The sequence below is a fragment of the Spermophilus citellus genome (assembly GCF_964194105.1).
Source record: "Spermophilus citellus genome assembly, chromosome: 2".
NCBI lineage: Eukaryota > Metazoa > Chordata > Mammalia > Rodentia > Sciuridae > Spermophilus > Spermophilus citellus.
Window position 1 is genome coordinate 119,698,297 of NC_138183.1, and position 17,203 is coordinate 119,715,499.

Genomic DNA, 17,203 nt, shown 5'->3' on the forward strand with positions numbered 1-17,203 from the left:
TTTCCTGAAATCTAAGCACACATTTTTTCACCCAATCTTGATGACAGTTTCAGGTAATGATCAGTACCCCAATGCCACTTGGCTCACCAAATTTCGTTCTAGGTTAAACCGTTCGTTGGCAGTAACAGTTTTAATTTTTAGGTTTCACTCTGTTTTCTCCTATAAGGACACATATACTTGGAAATCTAAATCAAACACGGTTTGTGCTACCTCTTTGAAACCTGACACAATAAAGTAGTTCCAAGTTCTATTTCTATGGTTTGTTTCCTATTGATGTAGACCTAAGCAGAGACTGGCGCAAATCACTTTCATGGAAAGGGGTTGCCAAGCTTCCAAAAAACTTCGAGTTTCCTGAAATCTCAGCACACATTTTTTCCCAGAATTTTGATGACACTTTCAGGTAATGATCAGGACGCCAATCCCACTTGGCTCACCAAATTTCGTTCTTCTAGGTTAAACCGTTCGTTGGCAGTAACAGTTTTAATTTTTAGGTTTCACTCTGTTTTCTCCTATAAGGATACATATACTTGGAAATCTAAATCAAACACGGTTTGTGCTAGCTCTTTGAAACCTGACACAATAAAGTAGTTCCAAGTTCTATCTCTATTGTTTGTTTCCTATTGATGTAGCCCTAAGCAAATACTGGCGTAAATCACTTTCATGGAAAGGGGTTGCCAAGCTTAAAAAAAATTACCAGTTTCCTGAAATCTCAGCACACATTTTTTTCACCCAATCTTGATGACACTTTCAGGTAATGATCAGTACCCGAATCCCACTTGGCTCACAAAATTTCGTTCTTCTAGGTTAAACCGTTCGTTGGCAGTAACAGTTTAAATTTTTAGGTTTCACTCTGTTTTCTCCTATATGGATACATGTAATTGGAACTCTAAATCAAACACGGTTTGTGCTAGCTCTTTGAAACTTGACACAATAAAGTAGTTCCAAGTTCTATCTCTATGGTTTGTTTCATATTGATGTAGCCCTAAGCAAAGACTGGCACAAATCACTTTTATGAAAAGGGGTTGCCAAGCTTCCAAAAAAACTACGAGTTTCCTGAAATCTCAGCACACATTTTTTCACCCAATCATGATGACACTTTCAGGTAATGATCATTACCCCAATGCCACTTGGCTAACAAAATTTCGTTCTTCTAGGTTAAACCGTTCGTTGGCAGTAACAGTTTTAATTTTTAGGCTTCACTCTGTTTTCTCCTATAAGGATACATGTAGTTGGAACTCTAAATCAAACACGGTTTGTGCTAGCTCTTTGAAACTTGACACAATAAAGTAGTTCCAAGTTCTATCTCTATGGTTTGTTTCCTATTGATGTAGCCCTAAGCAGAGACTGCGCAAATCACTTTCATGGAAAGGGGTTTTCTAGCTTCCAAAAAACTACGAGTTTCCTGAAATCTCAGCACACATTTTTTCCCAGAATCTTGATGACACTTTCAGGTAATGATCAGTACCCCAATGCCACTTGGCTCACCAAATTTCGTTCTTCTAAGTTAAACCATTGGTTGGCAGTAACAGTTTTAATTTTTAGGCTTCACTCTGTTTTCTCCTATAAGGATACATATACTTGGAAATCTAAATCAAACACGGTTTGTAATAGATCTTTGAAAATTGACAAAATAAAGTAGTTGCAAGTTCTATCTCTATGGTTTGTTTCCTATTGATGTAGCCCTAAGGAGAGACTGGCGCAAATCACTTTCATGAAAAGGGGTTGCCAAGCTTCCAAAAAAACTACGAGTTTCCTGAAATCTTAGCACACATTTTTTCACCCAATCTTGATGACACTTTCAGGTAATGATCAGTACCCCAATGCCACCCGGCTCACAAAATTTCGTTCTTCTAGGTTAAACCGTTCGTTGGCAGTAACAGTTTTAATTTTTAGGTTTCACTCGGTTTTCTCCTATATGGATACATGTAGTTGGAACTCTAAATCAAACACGGTTTGTGCTAGCTCTTTGAAACTTGACACAATAAAGTAGTTCCAAGTTCTATCTCTATGGTTTGTTCCCTATTGATGTAGCCCTAAGCAGAGACTGGCGCAAATCACTTTCATGGAAAGGGGTTGCCAAGCTTCCAAAACACTTCGAGTTTCCTGAAATCTCAGCACACATTTTTTTCACCCAATCTTGATGACACTTACAGGTAATGATCAGTATCCCAATCCCACTTTGCTCACCAAATTTCGTTCTTCTAGGTTAAACCGTTCGTTGGCTGTAACAGTTTTAATTTTTAGGTTTCACTCTGTTTTCTCTTATATGGATCCATGTAGTTTGAACTCTAAATCAAACACGGTTTGTGCTAGCTCTTTAAAACTTGACACAATGAAGTAGTTCCAAGTTCTATCTCTATGGTTTGTTTCGTATTGATGTAGCCCTAAGCAGAGACCGGCGCAAATCACTTTCATGGAAAGGGGTTGCCAACCTCCAAAAAAATATGAGTTTCCTGAAATCTCAGCACACATTTTTTCACCCAATCTTGATGACACTTACAGGTAATGATCAGTACCCCAATCCCACTTGGCTCACCAAATTTCGTTCTTCTTGGTTAAACCGTTCGTTGGCAGTAACAGTTTTAATTTTTAGGTTTCACTCGGTTTTGTCGTATATGGATACATGTATTTGGAACTCTAAATCCAACAGGGTTTGTGCTAGCTCTTTGAAACTTGACACAATAAAGTAGTTCCAAGTTCTATCTCTATGGTTTCTTCAATATTGATGTAGCCCTAAGCAGAGACTGGGGCAAATCACTTTCAGGTAAAGTGGTTGCTAAGCTTCCAAAAAACTTCGAGTTTCCTGAAATCTCAGCACACATTTTTTTCACCCAATCTTGATGACACTTACAGGTAATCGTCAGTACCCCAATGCCACTTGGCTCATCAAATTTCGTTCTTCTAGGTTAAACCGTTCGTTGGCTGTAACAGTTTTAATTTTTAGGTTTCACTCTGTTTTCTCTTATATGGATACATGTAGTTTGAACTCTAAATCAAACACGGTTTGTGCTAGCTTTTTAAAACTTGACACAATGAAGTAGTTCCAAGTTCTATCTCTATGGTTTGTTTCGTATTGATGTAGCCCTAAGCAGAGACCGGCGCAAATCACTTTCATGGAAAGGGGTTGCCAACCTTCCAAAAAAATACGAGTTTCCTGAAATCTCAGCACACATTTTTTTCACCCAATCTTGATGACACTTACAGGTAATCGTCAGTACCCCAATCCCACTTGGCTCACCAAATTTCATTCTTCTAGTTTAAACCGTTCGTTGGCAGTAACAGTTTTAATTTTTGTTTTCACTCTGTTTTCTCCTATATGGATACATGTAGTTGGAACTCTAAATCAAACACGGTTTGTGCTAGCTCTTTGAAACTTGACACAATAAAGTAGTTCCAAGTTCTATCTCTATGGTTTGTTTCCTATTGATGTAGCCCTAAGCAATGACTGGCGCAAATCACTTTCATGGAAAGGGGTTGCCAAGCTTCCAAAAAACTACGAGTTTCCTGAAATCTCAGCACACATTTTTTCACCCAATCTTGATGGCACTTACAGGTAATGATCAGCACGCCAATGCCATTTGGCTCACCAAATTTCGTTCTTCTAGGTTAAACCGTTCGTTGGCAGTAACAGTTTTAATTTTTAGGTTTCACTCTGTTTTCTCCTATATGGATACATGTAGTTGGAACTCTAAATCAAACACGGTTTGTGCTAGCTCTTTGAAACTTGACACAATAAAGTAGTTCCAAGTTCTATCTCTATGCTTTGTTTCCTATTGATGTAGCCCTAAGCAAAGACTGGCGCTAATCACTTTCATGGAAAGGGGTTGCCAAACTTCCAAAAAACTTCGTGTTTCCTGAAATCTCAGCACACATTTTTTCACCCTATCTTGATGACACTTTCAGGTAATGATCAGGACCCCAATCCCACTTGGCTCACCTAATTTCGTTCTTCTAGGTTAAACCGTTCGTTGGCAGTAACAGTTTTAATTTTTGTTTTCACTCTGTTTTCTCCTATATGGATACGTGTAGTTGGAACTCTAAATCAAACACGGTTTGTGCTAGCTCTTTGAAACTTGACACAATAAAGTAGTTCCAAGTTCTATCTCTATGCTTTGTTTCCTATTGATGTAGCCCTAAGCAAAGACTGGTGCAAATCACTTTCATGAAAAGGTGTTGACAAGCTTCCAAAAAAACTACGAGTTTCCTGAAATCTCAGCACACATTTTTTCACCCAATCATGATGACACTTTCAGGTAATGATCATTACCCCAATGCCACTTGGCTAACAAAATTTCGTTCTTCTAGGTTAAACCGTTCTTTGGCAGTAACAGTTTTAATTTTTAGGCTTCACTCTGTTTTCTCCTATAAGGATACATGTAGTTGGAACTCTAAATCAAACACGGTTTGTGCTAGCTCTTTGAAACTTGACACAATAATGTAGTTCCAAGTTCTCTCTCTATGGTTTGTTTCCTATTGATGTAGCCCTAAGCAGAGACTGCGCAAATCACTTTCATGGAAAGGGGTTTTTTAGCTTCCAAAAAACTACGAGTTTCCTGAAATCTCAGCACACATTTTTTCCCAGAATCTTGATGACACTTTCAGGTAATGATCAGTACCCCAATGCCACTTGGCTCACCAAATTTCGTTCTTCTAAGTTAAACCATTGGTTGGCAGTAACAGTTTTAATTTTTAGGCTTCACTCTGTTTTCTCCTATAAGGATACATATACTTGGAAATCTAAATCAAACACGGTTTGTGCTAGATCTTTGAAAATTGACAAAATAAAGTAGTTGCAAGTTCTATCTCTATGGTTTGTTTCCTATTGATGTAGCCCTAAGGAGAGACTGGCGCAAATCACTTTCATGAAAAGGGGTTGCCAAGCTTCCAAAAAAACTACGAGTTTCCTGAAATCTTAGCACACATTTTTTCACCCAATCTTGATGACACTTTCAGGTAATGATCAGTACCCCAATGCCACCCGGCTCACAAAATTTCGTTCTTCTAGGTTAAACCGTTCGTTGGCAGTAACAGTTTTAATTTTTAGGTTTCACTCGGTTTTCTCCTATATGGATACATGTAGTTGGAACTCTAAATCAAACACGGTTTGTGCTAGCTCTTTGAAACTTGACACAATAAAGTAGTTCCAAGTTCTATCTCTATGGTTTGTTCCCTATTGATGTAGCCCTAAGCAAAGACTGGCACAAATCACTTTCATGAAAAGGGGTTGCCAAGCTTCCAAAAAAACTACGAGTTTCCTGAAATCCCAGCACACATTTTTTCACCCAATCTTGATGACACTTTCAGGTAATGATCAGTACCCCAATGCCACTTGGCTCACAAAATTTCGTTCTTCTAGGTTAAACCGTTCGTTGGCAGTAACAGTTTGAATTTTTAGGTTTCACTCTGTTTTCTCCTATATGGATACATGTAGTTGGAAGTCTAAATCAAACACGGTTTTTGCTAGCTCTTTGAAACTTGACACAATAAAGTAGTTCTAATTTGTATCTCTATGGCTTGTTTCCTATTCATGTAGCCCTAAGCAGAGACTGGCGTAAATCACTTTCATTGAAAGGGGTTGCCAAGCTTCCAAAACCTACGAGTTTCCTGAAATCTAAGAACACATTTTCTCACCTAAACTTGATGACACATACAGGTAATGATCAGTACCCCAATGCCACTTGGCTCACCAAATTTCGTTCTTCTAGGTTAAACCGTTCGTTGGCAGTAACAGTTTTAATTTTTAGGTTTCACTCTGTTTTCTCCTATATGGATACATGTAGTTGGAACTCTAAATCAAACACGGTTTGTGCTAGCTCTTTGAAACTTGACACAATAAAGAAGTTCCAAGTTCTATCTCTATGCTTTGTTTCCTATTGATGTAGCCCTAAGCAAAGACTGGCGCAAATCACTTTCATGGAAAGGGGTTGCCAAACTTCCAAAAACTTCGAGTTTCCTGAAATCTCAGCACACATTTTTTCACCCTATCTTGATGACACTATTAGGTAATGATCAGGACCCCAATCCCACTTGGCTCACCTTATTTCGTTCTTCTAGGTTAAACCGTTCATTGGCAGTAACAGTTTTAATTTTTAGGCTACACTCTGTTTTCTCCTATATGGATACATGTAGTTGGAACTCTAAATCAAACACGGTTTGTGCTAGCTCTTTGAAACTTGACTCAATAAAGTAATTCCAATTCTATCTCTATGTTTTTTTTTTTTTTCTATTGATGTAGCCCTAAGCAGAGACCGGCACAAATCACTTTCATGGAAAGGGGTTGCCAAGCTTCCAAAAAACTACGAGTTTCCTGAAATCTCAGCACACATTCTTTCACCCTATCTTGATGACACTTTCAGGTAATGATCAGTACCCCAATGCCACTTGGCTCACCAAATTTCATTCTTCTAGGTTAAACCGTTCGTTGGCAGTAACAGTTTTAATTTTTAGGCTACACTCTGTTTTCACTTTATGGATACATGTAGTTGGAACTCTAAATCAAACACGGTTTGTGCTAGCTCTTTGAAACTTGACTCAATAAAGTAATTCCAATTCTATCTCTATGGTTTTTTTTTCTATTGATGTAGCCCTAAGCAGAGACCGGCACAAATCAGTTTCATGGAAAGGGGTTGCCAAGCTTCCAAAAAACTACGAGTTTCCTGAAATCTCAGCACACATTTTTTTCACACAATCTTGATGACAGTTTCAGGTACTGATCAGTACCCCAATCCCACTTGGCTCACCAAATTTCCTTCTTCTAGGTTAACCCTTTCGTTGGCAGTAATGGTTTTAATTTTTAGGTTTCACTGTGTTTTCTCCTATAAGGATACATATACTTGGAAATCTAAATCAAACACGGTTTGTGCTAGCTCTTTGAAACTTGACACAATAAAGTAGTTCCAAGTTTTATCTCTATGGTTTTTTTCCTATTGATGTAGCCCTAAGGAGAGACTGGCACAAATCACCTTCATGGAAAGGGGTTGCCAAGCTTCCAAAAAAACTACGAGTTTCCTGAAATCTAAGCACACATTTTTTCACCCAATCTTGATGACACTTTCAGGTAATGATCAGTACCCCAATGCCACTTGGCTCACCAAATTTCGTTCTTCTAGTTTAAACCGTTCGTTGGCAGTAACAGTTTTAATTTTTAGGTTTCACTCTGTTTTCTCCTATAAGGATACATATACTTGGAAATCTAAATCAAACACGGTTTGTGCTAGCTCTTTGAAACCTGACACAATAAAGTAGTTCCAAGTTCTATTTCTATGGTTTGTTTCCTATTGATGTAGACCTAAGCAGAGACTGGCGCAAATCACTTTCATGGAAAGGGGTTGCCAAGCTTCCAAAAAACTACGAGTTTCCTGAAATCTCAGCACACATTTTTTCCCAGAATCTTGATGACACTTTCAGGTAATGATCAGGACGCCAATCCCACTTGGCTCACCAAATTTCGTTCTTCTAGGTTAAACCGTTCGTTGGCAGTAACAGTTTTAATTTTTAGGCTTCAGTCTGTTTTCTCCTATATGGATACATGTAGTTGGAACTCTAAATCAAACACGGTTTTTGCTAGCTCTTTGAAACTTGACACAATAATGTAGTTCCAAGTTCTATCTCTATGGTTTGTTTCTTATTGATGTAACCCTAAGCGTAGACTGGTGCAAATCACTTTCATGGAAAGCGGTTGCTAAACTTCCAAAAAACTTGGAGTTTCCTGAAATCTCAGCACACATTTTTTCACCCTATCTTGATGACACTTTCAGGTAATGATCAGGACCCCAATCCCACTTGGCTCTCCAAATATCGTTCTTCTAGGTTAAACCGTTCGTTGGCAGTAACAGTTTAAATTTTTAGGTTTCACTCTGTTTTCTCCTATAACGATACATGTAGTTGGCACTCTAAATCAAACACGGTTTGTGCTAGCTCTTTGAAACTTGACACAATAAAGTAATTCTAATTTGTATCTCTATGACTTGTTTCCTATTGATGTAGCCCTAAGCAGAGACCGGCGTAAATCACTTTCATTGAAAGGGGTTGCCAAGCTTCCAAAAAACTAGGAGTTTCCTGAAATCTAAGCACACATTTTTTCACCTAATCTTGATGACACTTACAGGTAATGATCAGTAACCCAATGCCACTTGGCTCACCAAATTTCGTTCTTCTAGGTTAAACCGTTCGTTGGCAGTAACAGTTTTAATTTTTAGGTTTCACTCGGTTTTCTCGTATATGGATACATGTAGTTGGGACTCTAAATCCAACACGGTTTGTGCTAGCTCTTTGAAACTTGACACAATAAAGTAGTTCCAAGTTCTATCTCTATGGTTTGTTCCCTATTGATGTAGCCCTAAGGAGAGACTGGCGCAAATCACTTTCAGGTAAAGTGGTTGCTAAGCTTCCAAAACACTTCGAGTTTCCTGAAATCTCAGCACACATTTTTTTCACCCAATCTTGATGACACTTACAGGTAATCATCAGTACCCCAATGCCACTTGGCTCACCAAATTTCGTTCTTCTAGGTTAAACCGTTCGTTGGCTGCAACAGTTTTAATTTTTAGGTTTCACTCTGTTTTCTCTTATATGGATACATGTAGTTGGAACTCTAAATCAAACACGGTTTGTGCTAGCTCTTTGAAACTTGACACAATAAAGTAGTTCCAAGTTCTATCTCTATGCTTTGTTTCCTATTGATGTAGCCCTAAGCAAAGACTGGCGCTAATCACTTTCATGGAAAGGGGTTGCCAAACTTCCAAAAAACTTCGAGTTTCCTGAAATCTCAGCACACATTTTTTCACCCTATCTTGATGACACTTTCAGGTAATGATCAGGACCCCAAACCCACTTGGCTCACCTAATTTCGTTCTTCTAGGTTAAACCGTTCATTGGCAGTAACAGTTTTAATTTTTTGGCTTCACTCTGTTTTCTCCTATAAGGATACATGTAGTTGGAACTCTAAATCAAACACGGTTTGTGCTAGCTCTTTGAAACTTGACACAATAAAGTAGTTCCAAGTTCTATCTCTATGGTTTGTTTCCTATTGATGTAGCCCTAAGCAGAGACTGCGCAAATCACTTTCATGGAAAGGGGTTGTCTAGCTTCCAAAAAAATACGAGTTTCCTGAAATCTCAGCACACATTTTTTCCCAGAATCTTGATGACACTTTCAGGTAATGATCAGTACCCCAATGCCACTTGGCTCACCTAATTTCGTTCTTCTAGGTTAAACAGTTCATTGGCAGTAACAGTTTTAATTTTTAGGCTTCACTCTGTTTTCTCCTATAAGAATACATATACTTGGAAATCTAAATCAAACACGGTTTGTGCTAGATCTTTGAAAATTGACAAAATAATGTAGTTCCGAGTTCTATCTCTATGGTTTGTTTCCTATTGATGTAGCCCTAAGGAGAGACTGGCGCAAATCACTTTCATGAAAAGGGGTTGCCATGCTTCCAAAAAAACTACGAGTTTCCTGAAATCTCAGCACACATTTTTTCACCCAATCTTGATGACACTTTCAGGTAATGATCAGTACCCCAATGCCACTTGGCTCACAAAATTTCGTTCTTCTAGGTTAAACCGTTCGTTGGCAGTAACAGTTTTAATTTTTAGGTTTCACTCTGTTTTCTCCTATATGGATACATGTAGTTGGAAGTCTAAATCAAACACGGTTTGTGCTAACTCTTTGAAACTTGACTCAATAAAGTAATTCCAATTCTATCTCTATGGTTTGTTTTCTATTGATGGAGCCCTAAGCAGAGACCGGCACAAATCAGTTTCATGGAAAGGGGTTGCCAAGCTTCCAAAAAACTACGAGTTTCCTGAAATCTCAGCACACATTTTTTTCACACAATCTTGATGACAGTTTCAGGTACTGATCAGTACCCCAATCCCACTTGGCTCACCAAATTTCCTTCTTCTAGGTTAACCCTTTCGTTGGCAGTAATGGTTTTAATTTTTAGGTTTCACTGTGTTTTCTCCTATAAGGATACATATACTTGGAAATCTAAATCCAACACGGTTTGTGCTAGCTCTTTGAAACTTGACACAATAAAGTAGTTCCAAGTTCTATCTCTATGGTTTGTTCCCTATTGATGTAGCCCTAAGCAGAGACTGGCGCAAATCACTTTCAGGTAAAGTGGTTGCTAAGCTTCCAAAAAACTTCGAGTTTCCTGAAATCTCAGCACACATTTTTTTCACCCAATCTTGATGACACTTACAGGTAATCATCAGTACCCCAATGCCACTTGGCTCACCAAATTTCGTTCTTCCAGTTTAAACCGTTCGTTGGCTGTAACAGTTTTAATTTTTAGGTTTCACTCTGTTTTCTCTTATATGGATACCTGTAGTTTGAACTCTAAATCAAACACGGTTTGTGCTAGCTCTTTAAAACTTGACACAGTGAAGTAGTTCCAAGTTCTATCTCTATGGTTTGTTTCGTATTGATGTAGCCCTAAGCAGAGACCGGCGCAAATCACTTTCATGGAAAGGGGTTGCCAACCTTCCAAAAAAATACGAGTTTCCTGAAATCTCAGCACACATTTTTTCACCCAATCTTGATGACACTTACAGGTAATGATCAGTACCCCAATCCCACTTGGCTCACCAAATTTCGTTCTTCTAGTTTAAACCGTTCGTTGGCAGTAACAGTTTTAATTTTTGTTTTCACTCTGTTTTCTCCTATATGGATACATGTATTTGGAACTCTAAATCAAACACGGTTTGTGCTAGCTCTTTGAAACTTGACATAATAAAGTAGTTCCAAGTTCTATGTCTATGCTTTGGTTCCTATTGATGTAGCCCTAAGCAAAGACTGGCGCAAATCACTTTCAAGGAAAGGGGTTGCCAAACTTCAAAAAAATTACGAGTTTCCTGAAATCTCAGCACACATTTTTTCACCCAATCTTGATGACACTTTCAGGTAATGATCAGTACCCCATTCCCACTTGGCTCACAAAATTTCGTTCTTCTAGGTTAAACCGTTCGTTGGCAGTAACAGTTTAAATTTTTAGGTTTCAGTCTGTTTTCTCCTATATGGATACATGTAATTGGAACTCTAATTCAAACACGGTTTGTGCTAGCTCTTTGAAACTTGACACAATAAAGTAGTTCCAAGTTCTATCTCTATGGTTTGTTTCATATTGATGTAGCCCTAAGCAAAGACTGGCACAAATAACTTTCATGAAAAGGGGTTGCCAAGCTTCCAAAAAAACTACGAGTTTCCTGAAATCCCAGCACACATTTTTTCACCCAATCTTGATGACACTTTCAGGTAATGATCAGTAACCCAATGCCACTTGGCTCACAAAATTTCGTTCTTCTAGGTTAAACCGTTCGTTGGCAGTAACAGTTTGAATTTTTAGGTTTCACTCTGTTTTCTCCTATATGGATACATGTAGTTGGAAGTCTAAATCAAACACGGTTTTTGCTAGCTCTTTGAAACTTGACACAATAAAGTAGTTCTAATTTGTATCTCTATGGCTTGTTTCCTATTCATGTAGCCCTAAGCAGAGACTGGCGTAAATCCCTTTCATTGAAAGGGGTTGCCAAGCTTCCAAAACCTACGAGTTTCCTGAAATCTAAGCACACATTTTCTCACCTAAACTTGATGACACATACAGGTAATGATCAGTACCCCAATGCCACTTGGCTCACCAAATTTCGTTCTTCTAGGTTAAACCGTTCGTTGGCAGTAACAGTTTTAATTTTTAGATTTCACTCTGTTTTCTCCTATATGGATACATGTAGTTGGAACTCTAAATCAAACACGGTTTGTGCTAGCTCTTTGAAACTTGACACAATAAAGTAGTTCCAAGTTCTATCTCTATGCTTTGTTTCCTATTGATGTAGCCCTAAGCAAAGACTGGCGCAAATCACTTTCATGGAAAGGGGTTGCCAAACTTCCAAAAAACTTCGAGTTTCCTGAAATATCAGCACACATTTTTTCACCCTATCTTGATGACACTATTAGGTAATGATCAGGACCCCAATCCCACTCGGCTCACCTAATTTCGTTCTTCTAGGTTAAACCGTTCATTGGCAGTAACAGTTTTAATTTTTAGGCTACACTCTGTTTTCTCCTATATGGATACATGTAGTTGGAACTCTAAATCAAACACGGTTTGTGCTAGCTCTTTGAAACTTGACTCAATAAAGTAATTCCAATTCTATCTCTATGTTTTTTTTTTTTCTATTGATGTAGCCCTAAGCAGAGACCGGCACAAATCACTTTCATGGAAAGGGGTTGCCAAGCTTCCAAAAAACTATGAGTTTCCTGAAATCTCAGCACACATTCTTTCACCCTATCTTGATGACACTTTCAGGTAATGATCAGTACCCCAATGCCACTTGGCTCACCAAATTTCGTTCTTCTAGGTTAAACCGTTCGTTGGCTGCAACAGTTTTAATTTTTAGGTTTCACTCTGTTTTCTCTTATATGGATACATGTAGTTGGAACTCTAAATCAAACACGGTTTGTGCTAGCTCTTTAAAACTTGACACAATGAAGTAGTTCCAAGTTCTATCTCTGTGGTTTGTTTCCTATTGATGTAGCCCTAAGCAGAGACCGGCGCAAATCACTTTCATGGAAAGGGGTTGCCAACCTTCCAAAAAACTACGAGTTTCCTGAAATCTCAGCACACATTTTTTCACCCAATCTTGATGACACTTTCAGGTAATGATCAGTACCCCAATCCCACTTGGCTCACCAAATTTGGTTCTTCTAGTTTAAACCGTTCGTTGGCAGTAACAGTTTTAATTTTTGTTTTCACTCTGTTTTCTCCTATATGGATACATGTAGTTGGAACTCTAAATCAAACACGGTTTGTGCTAGCTCTTTGAAACTTGACAAAATAAAGTAGTTGCAAGTTCTATCTCTATGGTTTGTTTCCTATTGATGTAGCCCTAAGGAGAGACTGGCGCAAATCACTTTCATGAAAAGGGGTTGCCAAGCTTCCAAAAAAACTACGAGTTTCCTGAAATCTCAGTACACATTTTTTCACCCAAACTTGATGACACTTTCAGGTAATGATCAGTACCCCAATGCCACCCGGCTCACAAAATTTCGTTCTTCTAGGTTAAACCGTTCGTTGGCAGTAACAGTTTTAATTTTTAGGTTTCACTCTGTTTTCTCCTATATGGATACATGTAGTTGGAAGTCTAAATCAAACACGGTTTGTGCTACCTCTTTGAAACCTGAAACAATAAAGTAGTTCCAAGTTCTATCTCTATGGTTTGTTTCATATTGATGTAGCCCTAAGCAAAGACTGGCACAAATCACTTTCATTAAAAGGGGTTGCCAAGCTTCCAAAAAAACTACGAGTTTCCTGAAATCCCAGCACACATTTTTTCACCCAATCTTGATGACACTTTCAGGTAATGATCACTACCCCAATGCCACTTGGCTCACAAAATTTCCTTCTTCTAGGTTAAACCGTTCGTTGGCAGTAACAGTTTTAATTTTTAGGTTTCACTCTGTTTTCTCCTATATGGATACATGTAGTTGGAACTCTAAATCAAACACGGTTTGTGCTAGCTCTTTGAAACTTGACATAATAAAGTAGTTCCAAGTTCTATCTCTATGCCTTGGTTCCCATTGATGTAGCCCTAAGCAAAGACTGGCGCAAATCACTTTCATGGAAAGGGGTTGCCAAACTTCCAAAAAACTTCGTGTTTCCTGAAATCACAGCACACATTTTTTCACCCTGTCTTGATGACACTTTCAGGTAATGATCAGGACCCCACTCCCACTTGTCTCACCTAATTTCGTTCTTCTAGGTTAAACCGTTCGTTGGCAGTAACAGTTTTTATTTTTAGGCTTCACTCTGTTTTCTCCTATAAGGATTCATGTAGTTGGAACTCTAAATCAAACACGGTTTGTGCTAGCTCTTTGAAACTTGACACAATAAATTAGTTCCAAGTTCTATCTCTATGGTTTGTTTCCTATTGATGTAGACCTAAGCAGAGACTGGCGCAATCAATTTCATGGAAAGGGGTTGCCAAGCTTCCAAAAAACTACGAGTTTCCTGAAATCTCAGCACACATTTTTTCCCAGAATCTTGATGACACTTTCATGTAATGATCAGGACACCAATACCACTTGGCTCACCAAATTTCGTTCTTCTAGGTTAAACCGTTCGTTGGCAGTAACAGTTTTAATTTTTAGGTTTCACTCTGTTTTCTCCTATATGGATACATGTAGTTGGAACTCTAAATCAAACATGGTTTGTGCTAGCTCTTTGAAACTTGACACAATAAATTAGTTCCAAGTTCTATCTCTATGGTTTGTTTCCTATTGATGTAGACCTAAGCAGAGACTGGCGCAAATCAATTTCATGGAAAGGGGTTGCCAAGCTTCCAAAAAACTACGAGTTTCCTGAAATCTCAGCACACATTTTTTCACCCAATCTTGATGACACTTTCAAGTAATGATCAGTACCCCAATGCCACTTGGCTCACAAAATTTCGTTCTTCTTGGTTTAACCGTTCGTTGGCAGTAACAGTTTTAATTTTTAGGTTTCACTCTGTTTTCTCCTATATGGATACATGTAGTTGGAACTCTAAATCAAACATGGTTTGTGCTAGCTCTTTGAAACTTGACACAATAAAGTAGTTCCAAGTTCTATCTCTATGGTTTGTTTCCTGTTCATGTAGCCCTAGGCAGAGACTGGCGCATATCACTTTCATGGAAAGGGGTTGCCAAGCTTCCAAAAAACTTCGAGTTTCCTGAAATCACAGCACATATTTTTTCACCCAATCTTGATGGCACTTACAGGTAATGATCAGTACACCAATACCACTTGGCTCACCAAATTTCGTTCTTCTAGGTTAAACCGTTCGTTGGCAGTAACAGTTTTAATTTTTAGGTTTCACTCTGTTTTCTCCTATATGGATACATGTAGTTGGAACTCTAAATCAAACACGGTTTGTGCTAGCTCTTTGAAACTTGACACAATAAAGTAGTTCCAAGTTCTATCTCTATGCTTTGTTTCCTATTGATGTAGCCCTAAGGAAAGACTGGCGCAAATCACTTTCATGGAAAGGGGTTGCCAAGCTTCAAAAAAACTACGAGTTTCCTGAAATCTAAGCACACATTTTTTTCACCCAATCTTGATGACACTTACAGGTAATGATCAGTACCCCAATCCCACTTGGCTCACCAAATTTCGTTCTTCTAGGTTAAACCGTTCGTTGGCAGTAACAGTTTTAATTTTTAGGTTTCACTCTGTTTTCTCCTATATGGATACATGTAGTTGAAACTCTAAATCAAACACGGTTTGTGCTAGCTCTTTGAAACTTGACATAATAAAGTAGTTCCAAGTTCTATCTCTATGCTTTGGTTCCTATTGATGTAGCCCTAAGCAAAGACTGGCGCAAATCACGTTCATGGAAAGGGGTTGCCAAGCTTCAAAAAAACTACGAGTTTCCTGAAATCTAAGCACACATTTTTTTCACCCAATCTTGATGACACTTACAGGTAATGATCAGTACCCCAATCCCACTTGGCTCACCAAATTTCGTTCTTCTAGGTTAAACCGTTCGTTGGCAGTAACAGTTTTAATTTTTAGGTTTCACTCTGTTTTCTCCTATATGGATACATGTAGTTGAAACTCTAAATCAAACACGGTTTGTGCTAGCTCTTTGAAACTTGACATAATAAAGTAGTTCCAAGTTCTATCTCTATGCTTTGGTTCCTATTGATGTAGCCCTAAGCAAAGACTGGCGCAAATCACGTTCATGGAAAGGGGTTGCCAAACTTCCAAAAAACTTCGTGTTTCCTGAAATCTCAGCACACATTTTTTCACCCTATCTTGATGACACTTTCAGGTAATGATCAGGACCCCACTCCCACTTGTCTCACCTAATTTCGTTCTTCTAGGTTAAACCATTCGTTGGCAGTAACAGTTTTTATTTTTAGGCTTCACTCTGTTTTCTCCTATAAGGATACATGTAGTTGGAACTCTAAATCAAACACGGTTTGTGCTAGCTCTTTGAAACTTGACACAATAAATTAGTTCCAAGTTCTATCTCTATGGTTTGTTTCCTATTGATGTAGACCTAAGCAGAGACTGGCGCAAATCAATTTCATGGAAAGGGGTTGCCAAGCTTCCAAAAAACTACGAGGTTCCTGAAATCTCAGCACACATTTTTTCCCAGAATCTTGATGACACTTTCATGTAATGATCAGGACCCCAATACCACTTGGCTCACCAAATTTTGTTCTTCTAGTTTAAACCGTTCGTTGGCAGTAACAGTTTTAATTTTTAGGCTTCAGTCTGTTTTCTCTTATATGGATACGTGTAGTTGGAACTCTAAATCAAACACGGTTTTTGCTAGCTCTTTGAAACTTGACACAATAAAGTAGTTCCAAGTTCTATCTCTTTGGTTTGTTTCCTATTGATGTAGCCCTAAGCAGAGACTGGCGCAAATCATTTTTATGGAAAGGGGTTGCCAAGCTTCCAAAAAACTACGAGTTTCCTGAAATCTCAGCACACGTTTTTTCACCCAATCTTGATGACACTTTCAGGTAATGATCAGTACCCCAATCCCACTTGTCTAACCAAATTTCGTTCTTCTAAGTTAAACCGTTGGTTGGCAGTAACAGTTTTAATTTTTAGGCTTCACTCTGTTTTCTCCTATAAGGATACATATACTTGGAAATCTAAAGCAAACACGGTTTGTGCTAGATCTTTGAATCTTGACACAATAAAGTAGTTCCAAGTTCTATCTCTATGGTTTTTTTCCTATTGATGTAGCACTAAGGAGAGACTGGCGCAAATCACTTTCATGAAAAGGGGTTGCCAAGCTTCCAAAAAAACTACGAGTTTCCTGAAATCTCAGCACACATTTTTTCTCCCAATAATGATGACACTTTCAGGTAATGATCAGTACCCCAATCCCACTTGGCTTACTGAATTTCGTTCTTCTAGGTTAAACCGTTCGTTGGCAGTAACAGTTTTAATTTTTTGGTTTCACTCTGTTTTCTCCTATATGGATACATGTAGTTGGAACTCTAAATCAAACACGGTTTGTGCTAGCTCTTTGAAACTTGACACAATAAAGTAGTTCCAAGTTCTATCTCTATGGTTTGTTTCCTATTGATGTACCCCTAAGCAAAGACTGGCACAAATCACTTTCATGGAAAGGGGTTGCCAAGCTTCCAAAAAACTTCGAGTTTCCTGAAATCACAGCACATATTTTTTCACCCAATCTTGATG